This window comes from Apostichopus japonicus, chromosome 5, assembly GCF_037975245.1.
Source record: "Apostichopus japonicus isolate 1M-3 chromosome 5, ASM3797524v1, whole genome shotgun sequence".
In the NCBI taxonomy this organism is placed as follows: domain Eukaryota; kingdom Metazoa; phylum Echinodermata; class Holothuroidea; order Aspidochirotida; family Stichopodidae; genus Apostichopus; species Apostichopus japonicus.
In genome coordinates, this window is record NC_092565.1 from 2,215,630 (window position 1) to 2,224,410 (window position 8,781).

The 8,781-nt window shown below is 38.4% G+C and overlaps 1 long non-coding RNA gene across 1 annotated transcript; it reads left to right on the forward strand.

The window, feature by feature from the left end:
- The first annotated feature begins 2,987 nt into the window (after nucleotides 1-2,987).
- LOC139968184 (uncharacterized) lies at nucleotides 2,988-8,181 on the forward strand. The gene is made up of 3 exons (XR_011793236.1): nucleotides 2,988-3,280; nucleotides 5,286-5,499; nucleotides 7,420-8,181. It is a non-coding gene; the product is annotated as an uncharacterized lncRNA (long non-coding RNA).
- The last annotated feature ends 600 nt before the right edge of the window (nucleotides 8,182-8,781 follow it).

The window sequence follows — 8,781 nt, forward strand, 5'->3', positions numbered from 1 at the left end:
GTCGACCCGCTTAACGTATATGAAATAGTTTTGCCTAATACTCATACCTATAACTCATTGATTGTAACAAAAGTCAGAATCTATTGGCTTCCGTAAAGTTGTAGCGAGGACTGTATTACATACCACTGAACCTAGTTTAAGTCTCATCTATCAAAACGGCTGGACTACTTAGCTCATCAGAAGCAACCCAAAATTCAACGAACAAAATTCAATATAAGAATAACAAATAACAATTTTTTCAAGGGCAAATGGTGTCGGATATCAACCACGGAGGGAGGAGGGGGGGGGATCCACTTTTTATGAGAATGTTCTTTGGTTGAGTAAGCAGAATTCCGAAAACAATTAAGGCATTAACAGAAGACTGAACTGATGTTACGAAGCCACATCAATTAAACCGTATGAGCATGTCAGATGTGCAGAAACACGGCCGTTTAAAACAGAGATATTTATAGAAAGATCAGTAGCATTAACAACTAAAAGGTGCAACGTACATAATATTGTGACGCAACATTAGTTCTCAATCAACAGTGATCGTGACAACGAAATGATTTCAAGCACGAAATTGGGGGTCCATGAATATGTTCGTGAAAATTCATCATTTTATATTGCAAAGTTGCAAAAGTGGGGGGAGGGTGAAGGGTGAGGGAAAGTGAATATCAGTCAGTAGTGTTGAAATATTATCACGGTAGATGTGCTACCATATAGTATTACTCTCCTATTTACACCTTCTGTCTATTTTCCCCTTGAAATGTGACACATTCGCAATTTATTTTTTTGGTCTGTATAAAAAATTTCAAAGTGCAACTTATTTTCTTCTTCTTCTAAGCATATTACATTCCTCTGTGAATACATGATTTTAATATGCATAAAGAAGAACAAAGACAACTTCAACACAATTGTCATGATTACATCATTCAGACTACTGTTGCCAGATGCATTTACAAATATTATCCCCAAATTAAAAATACTCTTATCTTCGCGATATCATATTCTATAAGTATACCTGTCCGTGTTTGGCCAATAGATGTTGACGGTTATTGATCATCAGTCATGCCTAGAATTAACGGTGAAGCGACGTCATATCGGTCTTATCTAGTTCCGCGAAAGTGGACAACCTGCAGTCTTTGAAATATCTGAGAATGCCTTTGGGAATCTCTAACACTTCTGGGCAAAGTACCAGTGCATTCCTTTTTCCACATATAGTGTGACATATTCGAACTAACATGTGGTTTTTTAACCACTCCTGTAACGAGCACAGTTTACCTAACGAAATGTTGCCCATCGTTTGTTTGACAACTTTTACACATGCACGTCTGGTAATCAACCAATCAGAAAGCTTCTTTGAGGTAATTTCAATCACGCCTGCTTAACCAAATTTGAGCTTTGAGCGGCTTTAAAATTGTATCCAATCTCCGAAATGAAATATATACTGGACTTACAACTGGTATTCTTCTCGTAATTAATTGGAGACGAGATCTCTTTAAACATATTTTCACAACCAGTACAAAGATTGAGAACGTAACAGCTGTGCTATACAAAATCTTTGTAGAACTTAAAAAAGGATCGATCATGCGCATTAGGAACGAGAGCCGTATTTACGGCTCTGTTTGGACCCAGAACCTAGACATTTCCCTATTAGGAACCAGAGCCGGCTCTGTTAGGAACCAGAGCCGTATATTTAGACGGCTCTGTTAGGAACGGTATATGACAGCGCCCTCTGAAAAACGGTAAAGATCCCTGTTTGCAGTAATTAATGCGTTAAACAATCAACTTCTGGTAATGGGTTATCACAGCTAAATCAACATATGCATTCATATGCATGCATGACCTCCTTTTTCTTCTCCCACTTTTCTACTACCTTGTGGTTTTTTTAACGAAGTTTTGATTTATTTTGCCCTTTAAAACCTCTTGAAATAGTTTTAATTCTATCACTTAGCTTTCAATTTAATACGTTACAAAGTGCTCCGTTCATGTGCTGTCCACTCAGTGAGTATAAATATAAACTGAACCCTCGTCCAATTCAACAGTGTCAACAAGGGTTGTGTATTTTGTTTATAGCTTGACCAAGGATAACTCAATTACAATCTAAAGTAAGTAAATAGCTTGGAAAAAAGACCTCACAAGTGTTGACGTCACTGAACTATACAGTAACAAATTAGTGACAACTACCACGTTTTAACAAAATATCACTTAGCTAACATTGAATATATCAAGGAAATTAAATGCAGAATAACAAAATAAACCTTAAAATCAGAAATTATTAATTAAGTGGAAAAGCACAGGAGACAAAAATTATCAACGGGTATAAAAGACACATGCAATATTTCTTCGGAAATGAATGTCATGTTATGATTTCATTACCGTACTTGTTGTTATTTATGTTTTCTATGGCATTTTTCGCCTTTCGCTTCGAGGAGTTGGGTGTGGGACTCCCTGTTTAAAGGTTATAGTCAATTTTGATATGCCGAAAACAACTCAATAGAATTACATAAGACTTTTATGTCATGGTAAAAGTCTACCCTCATATTAAAATTAAGTTTTCGCCTTAAAATAATCCTGTAATTAGAATCCTTCAGAACCATCGTACTTGTTAAGGATATAGAAGAATATGTCAAATATTGAAAGATTTGGACGACTAAAATACTGTAAGCAGCCTAATTTCAAATAAGGAATGCAAGCATAGCAAGCACTAACGACTTGAAAGCAATGCGACATTCAAGAAGAAAATTTGAAATTTTCGACATGCAACTTTTCAACTTAAAATAGGTAAAAGGTCAAAATAAGTTGAGAAATGTTACAGTTACGGTGTGTACACACCAACCATTAATTTAAAGGCAAACACACTGAAAAAATAAACTAGTCAATATTGCTACCGACTAACGTTAAATTGGTCTGTAACGTTAGTCAATGCACACGAACTAGCAAAAATCTTCGTTTCATCGCTGCTTCTTAGTTAGTTTACACTGACTAAGGAAAATATAATCGCAGCTTAGTCGGTGGCGACGGACTAAGGTATTTTAACCCATGGACTAAGAACGAAACGGACACCCGATTTACGCTATAATCGTAGCTTAGTCGGTGTCGACGGACTAATGTATTTTAACTCAATTCGATTCACTTCAATTTGGAAACCGAGAGGCAACGGCAGCTTGCTGGGCTTGGCATAGTTTCATACGATCACTCTAAGCAACTTTCAACCGTAAATCACCCAAGAAGGTCTTTAGAAGAATGGAGGTATTAACTGCATCATCGGCCTACCTGTTATTCCTTTAACTTGAAGGTAAAATTAAAGTTAATTGTTAGGCCATTGGCACTAGCACTGTATTATGGTTAGTGTAACGCTACCGTTGTCACGTTGGCGTTTCGCAATACACAAGTGCAATGTCAGTGAGTAGCCTATAGGCTTCTACTGGGTACTGCAGTGCATTCTCAACACTAAAGTGTGCATTCTAAACACCAATTAACAATGTGTTATGTGTGTATTGGGCTAGATTGAACAGTGGCACATAATCTTCTAATTTATTCCCAAACAAATAGAGGAACTATAAGGCTCAATAGTTTATTTGAAGTCTACACTCATTTGGTAAAGATTTCCTGTAATTTCCCATGTGAATCTAAATGGGTAGGCTTTGTGATATCGAATAAGCAAGGCTAGACCTTCAAACGTACAGTCACAGTAGTCTGAACAAATTATGTTGGCTAGTCAACGGTATTATATGTTGCGAGCAGTCAGGATGCACGCTTCAGTTCTATTTAACCTTTTCATTTATCATTTTTTAGTATTTAATTTTCGGTCACGCCTAGGAAACAATTGCGACATTCCTTCACGGTCGACTTGCTTACTGTAAGAAGTATTAACCGTTTTTTTCTCAGGAAAGCTTGATAGTCTGAAGTTATTATAACATGTGCTTTTAGTATACTGCCAAAAGAGTAAGTTGTTGTATTTGTATTGATATTTTATGTAGAAGTAACGGAAAATTTAGTATGTTTAGTTTGGTCTAATTCCTTGGTTTTCAACCTTTTTTCGATCACGAGCCCAATTCGTCTTCCGAGCCGTCCTCGCGAGCCCATACCCTACCCTGCAAAGTTATCAACTTCATAAAATCAATTTCACAGCGTTTATTAGTGTATTCTTGACACAAGTGACCCGGGGACTCAATCAGAGCTATGTATGTTCCTCCGTGATCAGATGACAGGTACTTCCCAATTAGAGCCTATCTCAAAGATTTCTTGCAACCCTCAATGGTACAAGGCAATGGTACAAAGCAAGGCTTCCACACATCATAACCTTGGTAAATACGTAGTGTGCAGTGGTTGGTGGGAGTCACCGAATTCTCTTATACTAGTCTTATAGGGTTAGGGTTGAGTAAATTTTACCCGTTGTACAAGGTTTCATCGAAGAGGCTTCCTAAGAAACATCATCATGTGCCTTCGCCACCAGCCCCCAAAAATGCCACAATTTTTAATCATTACTGGGGCAATGCTCGCGAGCCCACAAAATCGGCTTCGCGGGCCCAAATGGGCCCGCGAGCCCAAGGTTGAAAACCACGGGTCTAATTGCACGTTTTTTTTTTCTGTCCAATGTAGTGCATGGTTCACTTGCGCGAATTCAAATTATTCTGTTAATGTATATGTATATGCATCGATTCTTAGATTATGATGTTTTTTGACATTTATTTGTAATTCAAGCATATCTGCTTAGTAGCAAAATTTAAAGGTTAAGATTAATTAGTTTTCTCTTTTTGATCCTAGATTGAATGAAACTCATTGGCGTAAATAATAGATCAGATGATACAGTTTAACGCAGTTGCTAAAACTCTGGGTATTCTCTAGTCTTCGCCGGTCCATTATATACTTTAGTGCTACTAGTAAGACTAAATCAAAACGACCGAAGACAAACTTATTGTAACAAAGTACTGATTCTCCTCTAGCCTAGGTCTAAACAGGCTTGTTATGTGCGCAAGCAAAATAACAACTAAAAACGATTAGGCCTATAAATAAGTTGGCTCAGTGCATTTCTGTTTCTAAAAGTTTATATTTTTAAAGATCATAAAAACAAACAAAGATTTAGCCAATGTTTTATTATCTCTGTATTCTGGGCATTTGATTCTGGTTGCAATGGTGATGACACTCTCGTTCAAATTTTCAGCTTTATACAGTCTGCTTCAAACTTTGGGATTGTTTTTTGAGACTATAGTGGAAGCAAATCTCACATAACTTTGTGGTGACAACTTTATTATTTTTTTTTTTCAAATGATGAATACTTTGCTTTTTCTTTTTTCCAGCAGGAATTGAAAAGCCAAATATCTAAGTCAAGGGCGAGCTTTCCTGTGATGTACGACACCAGTGTGGAGGCAACAACAGAAGAGGAGAACTGTGTTATATATGGCTTAAAGACATGTTTTAGATGATATATTGGTACCCTTCGCAGAACAAAAGAGTTTATCCAAGAGTCCAAAAAGCAAAGGAACAAGTACCATAGAGAAAAAAGATGGAAGAGTGAGTTTAACTATTGTACCCAACTGTTTAATGATATTTAAGATACTTTTCATAACCTGTTTTAAAAAAAAAACAGTCTAGTATATCATTTACGTGCAAGCTTCATAAGTTTGGTCAAATTTTCACTGATCTGTAGAGCGGGAGTCCAGAGGGTTTGGTTAGGTGGGAAGGTAACCAACCAATTGCCTGGTACATCACAATGTTCACAATGCATTCCTGTATATGAAACCTGACGACTGGCAAACCGACTGTGGTGGATGTGGCTGGGAGAGCAATTTTAAAGTCACCTAATAGCTAACCTAGAGCAGCTTTCATGGTAACCACATCAAAGTAAGAACAATGTGTCAGGTATGGCCCCAAGAGCAACAAATGGCCATCGCCAGTAATTATTGGTGGTGGGGTACCCCTGCCAGTGATCTATAATTGACCCCTCACGGCTGACCTAGGTCAGCTCATGAGGTAACCACTTGAAACCTACTGGAAAATGTTGGTTAGGACTTCAGATACAAGGGATGGGCATTGCCAGTAATTTTTATTTGTACCCCTGTCAGTAGACCCCCAATATGCCCATCCCCTCATTGACCTAGGTGAGCTCATGATTTGACCAGTTGAAACCTACAGGAAAATGATAGGTATCACTTCATATGTACAGTATGGATGGGCATTTCCAGTATTTTTTATTGGTGGGCCACCACTGCCAGAGTCCGCCCATCCCTTACATATAGAATCCTGTCAATAATTTTCCAGTAGTTTTCAACTGGTTAAATCATGAGCTGACCTAGATCAATGAGGGGGGGGGGGGGGCTTTTTGGGGGTCTACTGGCAGGGGTACCCCACTAATATAAATTACTGGAAATGCCCATCCCTTACATATATATAGAGTCCTGCCAATCATTTTACAGTAGTTTTCAACTGGTTACCTCATGAGCTAATCTAGGTCAATGAGGGATGGGCATTTTGGGGGTCTACTGACAGGGTTACCCCACCAATGTAAATGACTGGAAATGCCCATCCCTTACATATGAAGTGATACCTATCATTTTCCAGTAATTTTTCAACTGGTTATCTCATGAGCTGACCTAAGTCAATGAGGGAATGGGCATTTTGGGGGTCTACTGGCAGGGGTACCCACCCAATATAAATTACTGGAAATTCCCATCCCTTACATATGAAGTGATACCATTTTCCAGTAGTTTGCAACTGGTTACATCATGAGCTCATCTAGGTCAATGGGGAATGGGCATTTTGGGGGTCTACTGGCAGGGGTACCCCACCAATAAAAATTACTGGCAATGCCCATCCCTTGTATCTGAAGCCCTAACCAACATTTTCCAGTAGGTTTCAAGTGGTTACCTCATGAGCTGACCTAGGTCAGCCTTGAGGGGTCAATTATAGATCACTGGCAGGGGTACCCCACCACCAGTAATTACTGGCAATGGCCATTTGTTGCTCTTGGGGCCATACCTGACATATTGTACTTACTTTGATGTGTTACCATGAAAACTGATCTAGGTTAGCTATCAGGTGACTTTAAAATTGCTCTCCCAGCCACACCCACCACAGTCGGTTTGCCAGTCGTCTGGTTTCATATACAGGAATGCACTGTGAACATTGTGATGTACAAGGCAATTGGTTACCTTCCCAGCTAGCCAAACCCTCTGGGATCCCGGTCTATTGGGATCATTATTAACATGATTAACATAATTACTAAGCTTTGAGAAATAACTTGGTGTTATGCTGTGCAAAGCTAATAATAATTTGGTAAAGCTGCTATTCCTGGCTTATAATTTGCGGGACCTAGATTTAAATGTATACCTCCCAATATGTTATAAAATTTTAATGTAAATGTATGTTTATGATAATGTGAGTTATCATGTGCTGTATCTGTGCTTACACGTATATCATATTTTCTGTTCACAGGTCAATAATGGTGCAGATTTTGGCTTCCTGAAGACAAGTGGGAGGCCATTTGTAGTTAAGAGAAACACTCTTTGTTCGTGAAGACTTAACTGGTGTCGATTTGGGGTACCACTTTAAAACGAAAGTCATGAGGAACCCTTGCCCAAGACTCAAATTTGCATTATTGTGCAGTGCTATACTTTTGCGATTCATGTTTGATCCATTAACTTGTCTTAACTTTGTTGGAAAAAAAATCAGATTTTCAGATTTTATTTACAGTGATTTCTTCTCTATCTGTCGAAAGTCAGCCTTTTGTAGACATCAGAAGTTTTATCAGAAATAAATACTGCCAACGTACACATTATTTGTGTTTCTTCTGCTCTCTTTTCTTTCAGTGATGCTAGTCAGTGAAACTAGTCGGGTTTAATTCTTTCAGTGATTCTAGTCAGTGCAACTAGTCAGTCGATACCGACTAAGAAAGGTTAGTCGGGAGAGGCACCATCCTGACTAATGTAAAACCTGCTATAAACTAGTCGGTGGCTCATATAAATTAGTCGGTAAAGACCGACTAATGTCACCAACTAATGTAACTGACTAATATACATTTACCGACTAAGAAATTGTTGATCGACTAAGCTGACGGACTAAGATGACCGACTAAAAAATCCAACTGACTAAGGAATAAATTAGTCGGTATAGCAACTGACTAAGGCTATGTTAGTCGGGAGAGGCACCAGATGGACTAACGTTATGTTAGTCGGTGAACCAATTTAAGTTTTCAGTGCAAGCAGATTGTGATAGCTGAGGGTCCTAGCTAACCGAAAAACATGGTAGGGTTTAATTCCCTAAGAAAATCATGGTGGGGTGAAAATCCCTAAGGGATTCGCCTTTTTGGGGTGGGGGTGGGGGGGGGTCTTTCGCTGCGTTGACCTATTTCGTGCCTCTGCATCAGTCCTCGCTTTGCTACCGTCTCTTTTTACTCTCTTGTTCTCACCCAATTTTCTTGATGACAAGTTATATTTGCGCCAAACTGTATGAAGTGAGCGTGACACATTTGCGAGTTACCAGTTCCTAATACAGGACGATACAATGGTTACCCAATTTACCGAGCTACGTTTATACCTTTCATGCTTAAACCTGATTTTTGTCATGTCACGCCTATTTCAATGACACAACATCTTTTGTTTTTTCCTCAACATGGGTACTATACTTATAGTATATATCTTACAGTTCATATGATTTAATTCAGCTGTGTCAACTGATAGGCTACTCATTTGCTACATTCCACTACAAGAGAATATACAAAACACAAATCAATGGGAACAAAAATAAAAGGAAGTAAACTGGAATCAATGGTAAATAACATGAAAAAAATTGACTTGA